At 41.5% G+C, this 9,943-nt stretch overlaps 1 long non-coding RNA gene across 1 annotated transcript; it reads right to left on the bottom strand.

Moving 5' to 3' along the window:
- Positions 1-8,303: 8,303 nt before the first annotated feature.
- Positions 8,304-9,681, bottom strand: LOC132611380 (uncharacterized). Its single transcript, XR_009571613.1, has 2 exons — positions 9,579-9,681; positions 8,304-8,635 (listed from the first exon to the last, which is right to left on the bottom strand). It is a non-coding gene; the product is annotated as an uncharacterized LOC132611380 (long non-coding RNA).
- Positions 9,682-9,943: the final 262 nt, after the last annotated feature.

Here is a 9,943-nt window from a genome sequence, read left to right as displayed (position 1 = left end):
CATGTCCTAGACGTAAGTAAGAAATGATACGAGCCTTGGGGTAAACTCTACTCTCTAGTTCCAAGCATGACTTATGATTCTATTCATTCCTTAATGTTATTGTCACGAGCCTACTATATGATTGACTAACAAATGATGTATGGCAATTCCTACTCTTAAAGAATTGCATAATAAGAGTCATACTTGACCTTCAAAAGCTATATCATGTTAAATTGATACATGTATATGAATTCTGAAACGTTCCTTGCTATGGTTTGTAATAAGATTCAGAAAGAACTGAATATGATTATTATCTGACACTTGAAAGTTGATTAGTTACTTATCTATTGAGTCTCCAAAGATGATTTGCATGTATGTGGTTGCTTATTATTCTGCTCGTACTTACCGTTACATCCTTCACTGAGTCCTGGGCCAGGACACGTTTTCGTGCGCATATTTACAATATTACTCACCGAGTCCCTCACTAGAGGGCCGGGACACGTTATATATGTACATGATGATATGATGACATGATGATATGGGGATGGTGGCCAGGATGGCATATGATCATTATTTCACTGAGTCCCTCACTAGAGGGCCGGGACACGTATATATACATGTGTATAATGCTATGATTTTAATTACTGAGCCCCTCACTAGAGGGCCGGGACACATTATATATGATATGCACAGAATGATTATTCAGCTTTGACTACTAAACTCTATATTGATATTGGTATGAGGTTGATAAATATGAATTATGTTCAAAGGTAAGTTTTATGGATTTCTGTTTGTTGCATTAGATCCTACACTCCTTGTCTCAGTATGATTCTATTTACTATATTCCACGCTTTACATGCTCAGTACATATTCCGTACTGACCCCCTTTCTTCGGGGGGGGCTGCGTTCATGTCCGCAGGTACAGACGCTCGTTTCGGAGATCCGCCAATCTAGGATATCTATTCAGCTACTTCGGATTGCTCCTTTGTTCCGGAGCCTAGCTTGTGGTATAAATCCCTTTTGTTGTATATATATGTGTTTGTTTGGGGTACAGTGGGGCCCTGTCCCATCATATGACACTTTCATTACTCTTAGAGGTCTGTGGACATTTGTGTGGGTCTGTATATAGTTGTTGTTTCGTTGTATGGATATGACTTATGTTTGGGGCGTACCCATTCGTAGTGGCAGCCTTGTCGGCTTGCGTAGATATATATATGATTGTTGTTGGAAATTGTAACTCCTCAATAGACAGGTGGCTATGACATGCATATATGTGGCAGCTTTAAAATAACGTCTTGCCTTTTAATACGAATAAGTTCTCGATATGCTAGCTGTAGATGATTATAGTTAACAGGTGATATGAGTGTCCAACTCGGGCACTAGTCACGGCCTACGGGGTTGGGTCGTGACAACTACGTTCGTCTTCCTAGGATGATAAAAGATATTGACATTATAATCCTTTAATAGCTGCAACCATCGCCGCTGATGTAAATTCAACTCCTTCTGTTTGAAGATATACTGAAGGCTCTTATGGTGTTTATAGATATCGATATGAACGTCTTACAAGTAATGCCTCCACATCTTTAATGCATGAATCACCGCAGCTATCTCTAGATCATGGCTCGGATAATTCTTCTCGTGCTTCAGCAACTGCCTCGAAGCATAAGCTATTACTTTACCATACAGCATCGACACATAACTTAATCCAACACCTAAAGCGTCATAACAAATAACATAGCTCTCCGATCCCTCTGGAGATCTATTTTTCAACTCTTGAAAACCACACTGACAAGCATTGGTCCATTGAAACTTAGCTGATTTATGTGTCGACTTCGTCAGTGGTGCAGAAATGGAAGAAAAACACTCTACGAATCTCCTGTAATAGCCTGCCAAGCCCAGAAAGCTACGAACCTCCATGCGTGTTGTGGGTCTCGGCCAAGTCTTCATGACATCAATCTTCTGTGCATCCACCCTGATACCTTCATCTAAAATAATGTGCCCCAGAAAAGTCACAGAGTTCAACCAGAACTCACATTTAGAAACCTTTGTATATAGCTTCCAAGCCTAAAGAACTTTAAGGACAACAGGTAAATCATCTGCATCAGCTGCCTCTGATAGAGAGTATACAACAATATAATCATGAACAAATCTAGGAAGGGCCTGAATACGCTTTTTATCAAATCCATAAATACCGCCGTTGCATTAGTTAACCCAAACAACATTACGCATATCCATAATGGGAAGATAATGATAATATACCTGTAACAACATCAGGTGAAGACTCGAGATCATGTTGACCTGCCAATGCATAAATACGGTTCTGAGGACCGCTCTAGCTAAACGCTCCCCATTCGCCTCTACCGGGGCATACTGATGTCTGAGAGCCTTGCCCCGGAGGGTGTATAGATGATAACGAACCAGCTGCTAATCCGGTAGGCCAAAGTATACCTATACCACTTCTCGATGACACTCACGCATAATATGGCTTGGCTGCCCGCAAGCATAACAAACATCTGAAGCACAACGACACTGTCCAGCATGTAACTTACCACACTGAGTACATCAGGGTGGCCTCATCTGTCCTGACTCATCTCTATACCGAGAGCCTAAGGCTCTGGAACCCTGACCTGGTCTTAAATAATTAGATCGATCAAATCTCTAACCTGTGAACTGCGGAGGCGCACTAGCCATTGAGTGAGCTGAATGCCTAGGATACTGCTGCCTCAGACCATCTCTGAACTCACTAACAGACCCTGAAGATCGTCCCCCTTACTTGATCCCCGTCATGCTCACGCTCGACCCTCTGCTGCGGCCTACGCTCCTTAAGGTTTTGAGCGTGTGTGTGAATGCGAGAAATATACGTGCCATCTGAAGTGAGCCGTCGTGCAGTCATCAAGAAACTGCGGTCCCCAACCGCTCATGAACCAGTGAACCCGATCCTCCATCTCAGCTACCACAGCGGGAGCATATCTAGCCAATAAATTAAAGCGAAGACTATACTCCTTAACACTCATGTTCCCCTGCCTAAGATTCAGGAACTTCTTAGCCCGAGCCAGTCGAATCTCTGGCGGTAAATAATGCCAAAAGAAGGCATCTGTAAACTACTGCCACATGGGTGGGGGTGCATTAATTCCTCTAGATGACACCCAAGTCTCATACCTGTGAATAACAATATCCCGTAGTTTATAGGAAGCAAATTCTACTAACACAATGTCTGAAGCATGCATCACTCGCAATTTCCTCAACATCCCATCTATAAAATTCTGGGGGTCTAGATAAATAAAATCTCGAACCCTAGCACTAACAACCCTAGTACCATAACTCCTACCCTGGCGCAGGGTTTGAGCGGCTACTAACTAGGTCAACAACCGAATAGCCTCTCGCATCTCCTGGCCCGAGGCACCAGGTGGAGGAACTAGAGTTGGAGCTGGAGCTAGAGCTCCTCTATGCTTCTCTGGAGCGGGCGGAGTTTGAGAGGTCCGAGATGGAACCTCATTTTAGGACTCGCCTTCCTGAACATCTACAGGCAGTACCCGACCAGTTCTCCTAACTACCACTGACTTTCCCTTCTATGCTACTGAAGTTTTCTTCATCATGGGCATTACTGAAATCCCAACACACGGTCAGAAAAAAGGGAATCCTAGTAGCATGGCTCTATCGTACGATCTAGGATAAGAAGAAAGGTCAACCATCCTAACTGTCCTGCAACCTCCTGTTTATAAGTGTGGTGCACTACACACACCTATGAACAAGACTCAACTAGACACGGCTTATAGACAATCTTAGGACGAACTCCTATGGTACTGCTTTTGTCACTACCCAATCGGAGGGCCATGATGGGCACCAAGATCTAACCTGCCAAGCACCACAGAAAATACATGCATCACATAGTCGTACCTGAATTTGGGCCACGAGGGCCGTCACGAGACAACCTGCTAGCTAATAAACATCATAAGCTAAAAGGGACACAAGCCTAAAAGTGTGTGTGTGTGTATATATATATATATATAGACACATAGGTAATCAAGTATAAGTCAAGTAAACAAGTCGACAGGCTATCAAAATAATGATACAACAACATATAGGTCGAGAAGGCCATAGATCATCTACCCGTACATGTCTGTCTACGAGCCTCTACAAGAGTGAAAAATATAATATTTATGGGACAGGACCTCGCCATACCGAAATGGACACAAAATAAGCATACCAAGCTAGACGACAACTCCGGAACAAGTGGAGTGCTCCAATACAAGCACTAAGAAGGCAGCCTAAGGATGTGAATCATCTCCCTGTCTACCTGTGGGCATGAAAGCAACGTCCACAAATAAAATGTCAGGACCCGGCTAGGGGGCCGCGACGAGTACCCGGTGCTACCCCACCCGAGCACCCCCTTATCGTACATAATATAACATCTAGGTGAACCATAAGTCAATTCGTGCTTTTCTTATCGTTAATCATATTGATCCCATTAGACGACCATCATCATTTAACATATCATAGGCATCTGTGCCACATCATAAGTACAAGGCCGACGTGGCTAACAAAAGATATACCAAACATGGGCCGACATGGCCGAACATCTCTCCCCACATACACATGACTACGAGCCTGTAAGAGTATGACATATCGTATGAGCGGAACAGGACCCCGCTATGCCCACAATTATATATACAAAAGAATAAGTACCCAAAAGCTACGACTCCGAAAGAAATGGAGCTCTGCTATGCAATCTCTGAACAAGCAGCTATGGATCAAGTCTATCTCCCTGTGCACCTGCGGGCATGACGCAGCGTCCCCAAACAAAAGGACGTCATTACGAAGAATGTACTGAGTATGTAAAGCACGATCAACATCAATATAGAAGCATAATAGATATCATATGAAATAGCATAGGAGGGGAGACAGTAATATCATCATCATAGTACTTACCTGCCTTTCGTAGGACTTTCCATTTTTCATACGTATTAGTACACCTACGTTATCATCCGTATCCCATGATAGTACTCGTACCATACTTGTGCTAATATTCGTATACATGTCCTTATTCGTATTCTTATACATAGTCTTTTCACATTCATATTCATATTATATACATAGCCATACACTAATATACATACATAGAGTGCCCGACCATAAGGGTCGGTGTTTTATACGTACTTAGCCAACCAAGGCTCGATGTTATTTCTACCTGGCCCTACCAAGGCTTCAGGGTTATCAGTACCATCTGCAGACGTGCGCGCGCGTTTCGTAATCGTATACATACTTCATACATATTCATATACATATATTCTACCCGGCGTTATAAGCTCGGGGTTCATTATAGCCCTTCATAGGCACATATAAGTATAATAGCCCGTAGGCACCTTTTTCATCATTTTTGATATCATTATCATTACTATTCTCATCGTTATCGTTACATCTACATTATGGACTTACTCGTCATACGAGGAACACAGTATAATTATAGTACATATCAAGGGTCGTGAGCTTATAAGCTCGGAATGTCAACCATGTGAAGACAACATACTCATATAGAGGAATTAGGAATTTGGCCAAGAACCATGCCTTATGAAAGAAGGGTTAGCCTTACATACCTTTCCGTCGAACTATTCTACACTTGCACGTTCCCTTCCAATGCTAGCGTTTATACCTTCATTAATATCATAACAATGGCCATTAGTCATTCACATTATCCACATTATCTAGATTCCTCAATTTGCCTCTAATTCACCCACATTCATGGTCATAACACCCATCTTCGTCCATTCGTCTAAAGTGTTTAGTTCATGATCTTAATACCATTTATGACACATTCATATCACAACACAACAACATTCATAACTCAATTCAAAGTATTTCTCAAAATGTCACTATTCATCTTTCATGACCTAGTTGATCACATTTTCTATAATCCATGTATTTTAATTCTCCAATACCTTAAACATCTTGTAAAAATCAAGAATATTACCTTAGAAGTTGTAGGAACAAGCTTTGGTTGATAATACTCTTCTTTGAGCAAAACCCTAGTTTTTCTCCATTTGGATTTCTTGACTTGGATTATCCTTGATGATTCCCTTATCCTTGATTCACTTGTCTTAATTTTATTGATGGCTTATAATCCTTGAAAACTCATATAATAAATGTAGAGAGAAGTTTTAGAGAGAAGTGGTGTAATGTTGTAATGAAATAAAATAAGTCTTGATCCTCATATTTAATGAATTGTGAAATCTGTGCTGAGATGAACAGTGGTCGTCCATGGAGGTTTACGGACCATATTCCACTATACGGCTCGTCCTCCATGGGCGTATTTAACCATTTCCAGAACCAGAAGTTGGGCTGCCTTCATGGTGGTTTACAACCATGGTTTACGGGCCGTAAATCACTTTACGGTCCATCCACCAGGTCGTATTTAACCATTTCCTCGGCTGGCAGAAAGTTGAAGTTTGGCATGCCAGTTTACGACCTGGCAGTTTACGGTCCGTATTTTGCAATATACGACCACTGGGCGGTTTTGCCAACTTTCAATTTTTCTCATTTCTCGACTTTTCATTCTAATCATCCACATCCCTTTACATACATTTCCCATGAAACATTATACACTCGCACTCCTCGCACACATCATTAGTTCATTTACTTGCGTACCAACGGGAAATTTTCCGAGGTGTAACATTCTACCCCCCATAGGAACATTCGTCCTCGAATGTTAAAATCTTGGGGAATTCTATAAAAATTTCGCCAGAGTTTCCTCTGTAATGTGGCACTACCACCCTGCCACAACAACCCACAATAACAATGCCTCACAGGGCAATAATACAACAGCACTAGAAATTTGGCCACACACGGCCTGAATGTATAAAAGGGAAAACATGCATACCTTATGATTTTGATGTCTCATCTTGGACTTCTTCCAAGGGCTGAAATAAATGTGGGTATTTGGATCGTATATTCTCTTCCGCTTCCAATGTCATTTCCTCTCGATTGTTATTTGTCCACCGAACTTTAATTGAGGCCACTTTTTTGTTTCTAAGCCTCCGTACTTGCCTATCTAATATGGCAATGGGTATTTCATCATAAGTTAACTTTTCTGTCACTTGAATATCATTCACTGGGACGATCCTCGTAGGATCTCCAACACACTTCTGAAGCATCGAGACATGAAATACTGGATGGAGTGACTCCAAATCTGGAGGTAGATCTAGCTCATAGGCCACTTTGCCTATTTTGCGCACAATTTCGTATGGCCTAACATACCGGGGACTGAGCTTCCCCTTTTTGCCAAATCTCATCACGCCCTTCATCGGCGACACTTTCAAGAATACCCAATCTTTCACTTTGAACTCTAAGTCTCTTCGACGATTATCCGCATAGGACTTCTGACGACTTTGAGCCGCTAGCAACCGATCTTGTATGAGCTTAACTTTCTCTATTGCTTGCTGGACCAAGTCTGGCCCTATCAACTTAGCTTCTCCGGTTTCAAACCACCCAATTGGGGATCTACACTTTCGCCCATATAGAGCTTCATACGGTGCCATTTGAATGCTAGAATGGTAACTGTTATTGTAAGCAAACTCAATGAGTGGCAAATGGTCATCCCAATTTCCTCCAAAATCTATCATACATGCCCGTAACATATCTTCAAGAGTCTGAATAGTACGTTCAGCTTGCCCATCGGTCTGTGGGTGAAATGTCGTGCTTAGGCGCACTTGGGTCCCTAAACCTTCTTGGAACGACCCCCAAAACTTGGCTGTAAACTGAGTTCCTCTATCGGAGATAATAGATACCGGAACGCCATGGAGTCTCACTATCTCTTTAAGATAAAGCTTGGCAAAATCTTCTGCCATATAGGTCGTTCTGACCTGTAAGAAGTGAACTAACTTTGTGAGTCTATCCACAATCACCCATATGGAATCATACTTACGTCGAGAACGGGGTAACCCTGTAATGAAATCCATATTAATCACTTCCCACTTCCAAGTTGGGATTTCTATAGCTTGCAATAAGCCACCCGGCTTTTGGTGTTCTATCTACACTTGTTGGAAATTAGGACACTGAGCTACGAATTCCGCTACGTCTTTCTTCATCCCATTCTACCAATATATAGTCTTAAGATCATGATACATTTTCGTCGCTCCGGGGTGAACGGAGTAACGGGAACAATGAACTTCTCTCAAAATCTGATGGCGTAGACCTGCCACATTGGGAACACATAACCTGCCTCGACATCTGTCACGACCCGAAACCCACCCTGGACGTGACCGGCATCCGACGTCACGAACAACATCGGAAGAACCTAAACAACACAATAATGGTACTTGAACCCGCCAGGTTCAACATTCGCCTCCAACAATTTATAAATTAAATGCAACACATCATGAGTTAAATCAGCGGAAGTCTTTATAAGTACTAGCCATCAACGTGGCAAACACCCATTAAGTCGTACGAGACTTTTGACAATCTACCCACAATTCTAACAACTATCTATGGAGCTTCTAAGAGACATAACAATCCTCAAACTTCGGGACGCAGCCCGGAAATCTAAAATAATAAATGAAACAGGAAGTGTCCCACGAACAATGATGTGGGCTCACCAAATCAGCAGCAACAGCGTGTCCTTTCTAAGCGCCTGAAGTGTCAAGAACCTGCTCTTCTCCGTTACCTAACATACCATCCAAAAACAACAATGGTATGCCTGAGTACTTCGTACTCAGTGAGTGCCTCGGGGACAATAAGTAATATAGACATAAATATAATAATACATAAAGAAATCAGTTCCGAAAAAGATAGTATACAAACTGTTATTCCACTTTATGAGTCTTAATATCACTTATTGCACAGTTTAATAAGCCATTTCACAATACCAGTTTCAATTAAGCTTTAAATCAATCTGGCATAAATACCAATTTCATAATAAAGATGGATATCACAATCGCCTATATGAGCCCAACTCAATATCATCAACATTTCGTAATACACCGGAACATGACTTCACGGGGGCTACTCTTCCTCCCGAATAGCAAGGCAATTAATGCACCCCCAGGTAGCGAACCCGGAAGTGGCCACTCTTCCTCCCGAATGGCAAGGCAATTAATGCACTAGGATCCATAGTGGCTACTCTTCCTCCCGAATAGCAAGGCAAATACAACAACAAGATTCATGGCATAGAAGCCGATTTACAATTTATCTCAAAGTAGTCACACCATTAATAACATTAAAATTCATTAAGCCATATCGAAGGAATAAGTCATTCCAATCAACGGTTTGAAAACATATAACTTCTTTACAAAAGATTTCCATGTCCCAAATTCATCAATGAATATGTCATTACCAACCCTTAACCATCATCATTACGCATCTCCAATAGAAGAAAAACATTCACAATATCTCATATCTCTATAGGGTTTGTTACAATCTAGGTTTAATGTGGGTTTGTCCCCTCACACACATTAACCACCATTTAGACATGAATTAGAGTTCAAGAAACATGAAAAGGTTGGTTTTCCTTTAATTCAATAAAAAAATCTTGAAAGAAAATTCATACTTCTACCCATAGATTCCAAAGTGATTTTCATTCAAAATAAGTTCTTAAAAGAGAGACATACCTTAATTTGTTAAACAAGGTTTAACAATTCACTTTCTAATGAAGAACACCCAAACCCTAGCTTGAATCCCTTTGGAAAGAATTATGTTGCAACCCTAGGTTTTTGTCACAAGAATCATGTTAAGAATCATGGGTTTATTGTTAGGATTGAAAATCAATGATTAAGATGTTCTTACCTTAGTGTTGGAGGCTTGGGGAATGATTTTCGCCCTTAGGGTTTTGAGAGTGAAAAGAATGGAAGAAAAACTAAAATTTAGCAACTTATAATTTTTCAGCCCGTCAGGCACAATCGACGGTTCAAACGACGAACCGTCGATCAGATCGACGAACCGTCGATCAGATCGACGAACCGTCGATCTGTTCCGT

Source organism: Lycium barbarum, chromosome 9 (genome assembly GCF_019175385.1).
Source record: "Lycium barbarum isolate Lr01 chromosome 9, ASM1917538v2, whole genome shotgun sequence".
NCBI lineage: Eukaryota > Viridiplantae > Streptophyta > Magnoliopsida > Solanales > Solanaceae > Lycium > Lycium barbarum.
The sequence above is the reverse complement of the archived record's forward strand: the minus strand, read 5'-3'. Positions and strand labels throughout refer to the sequence as shown.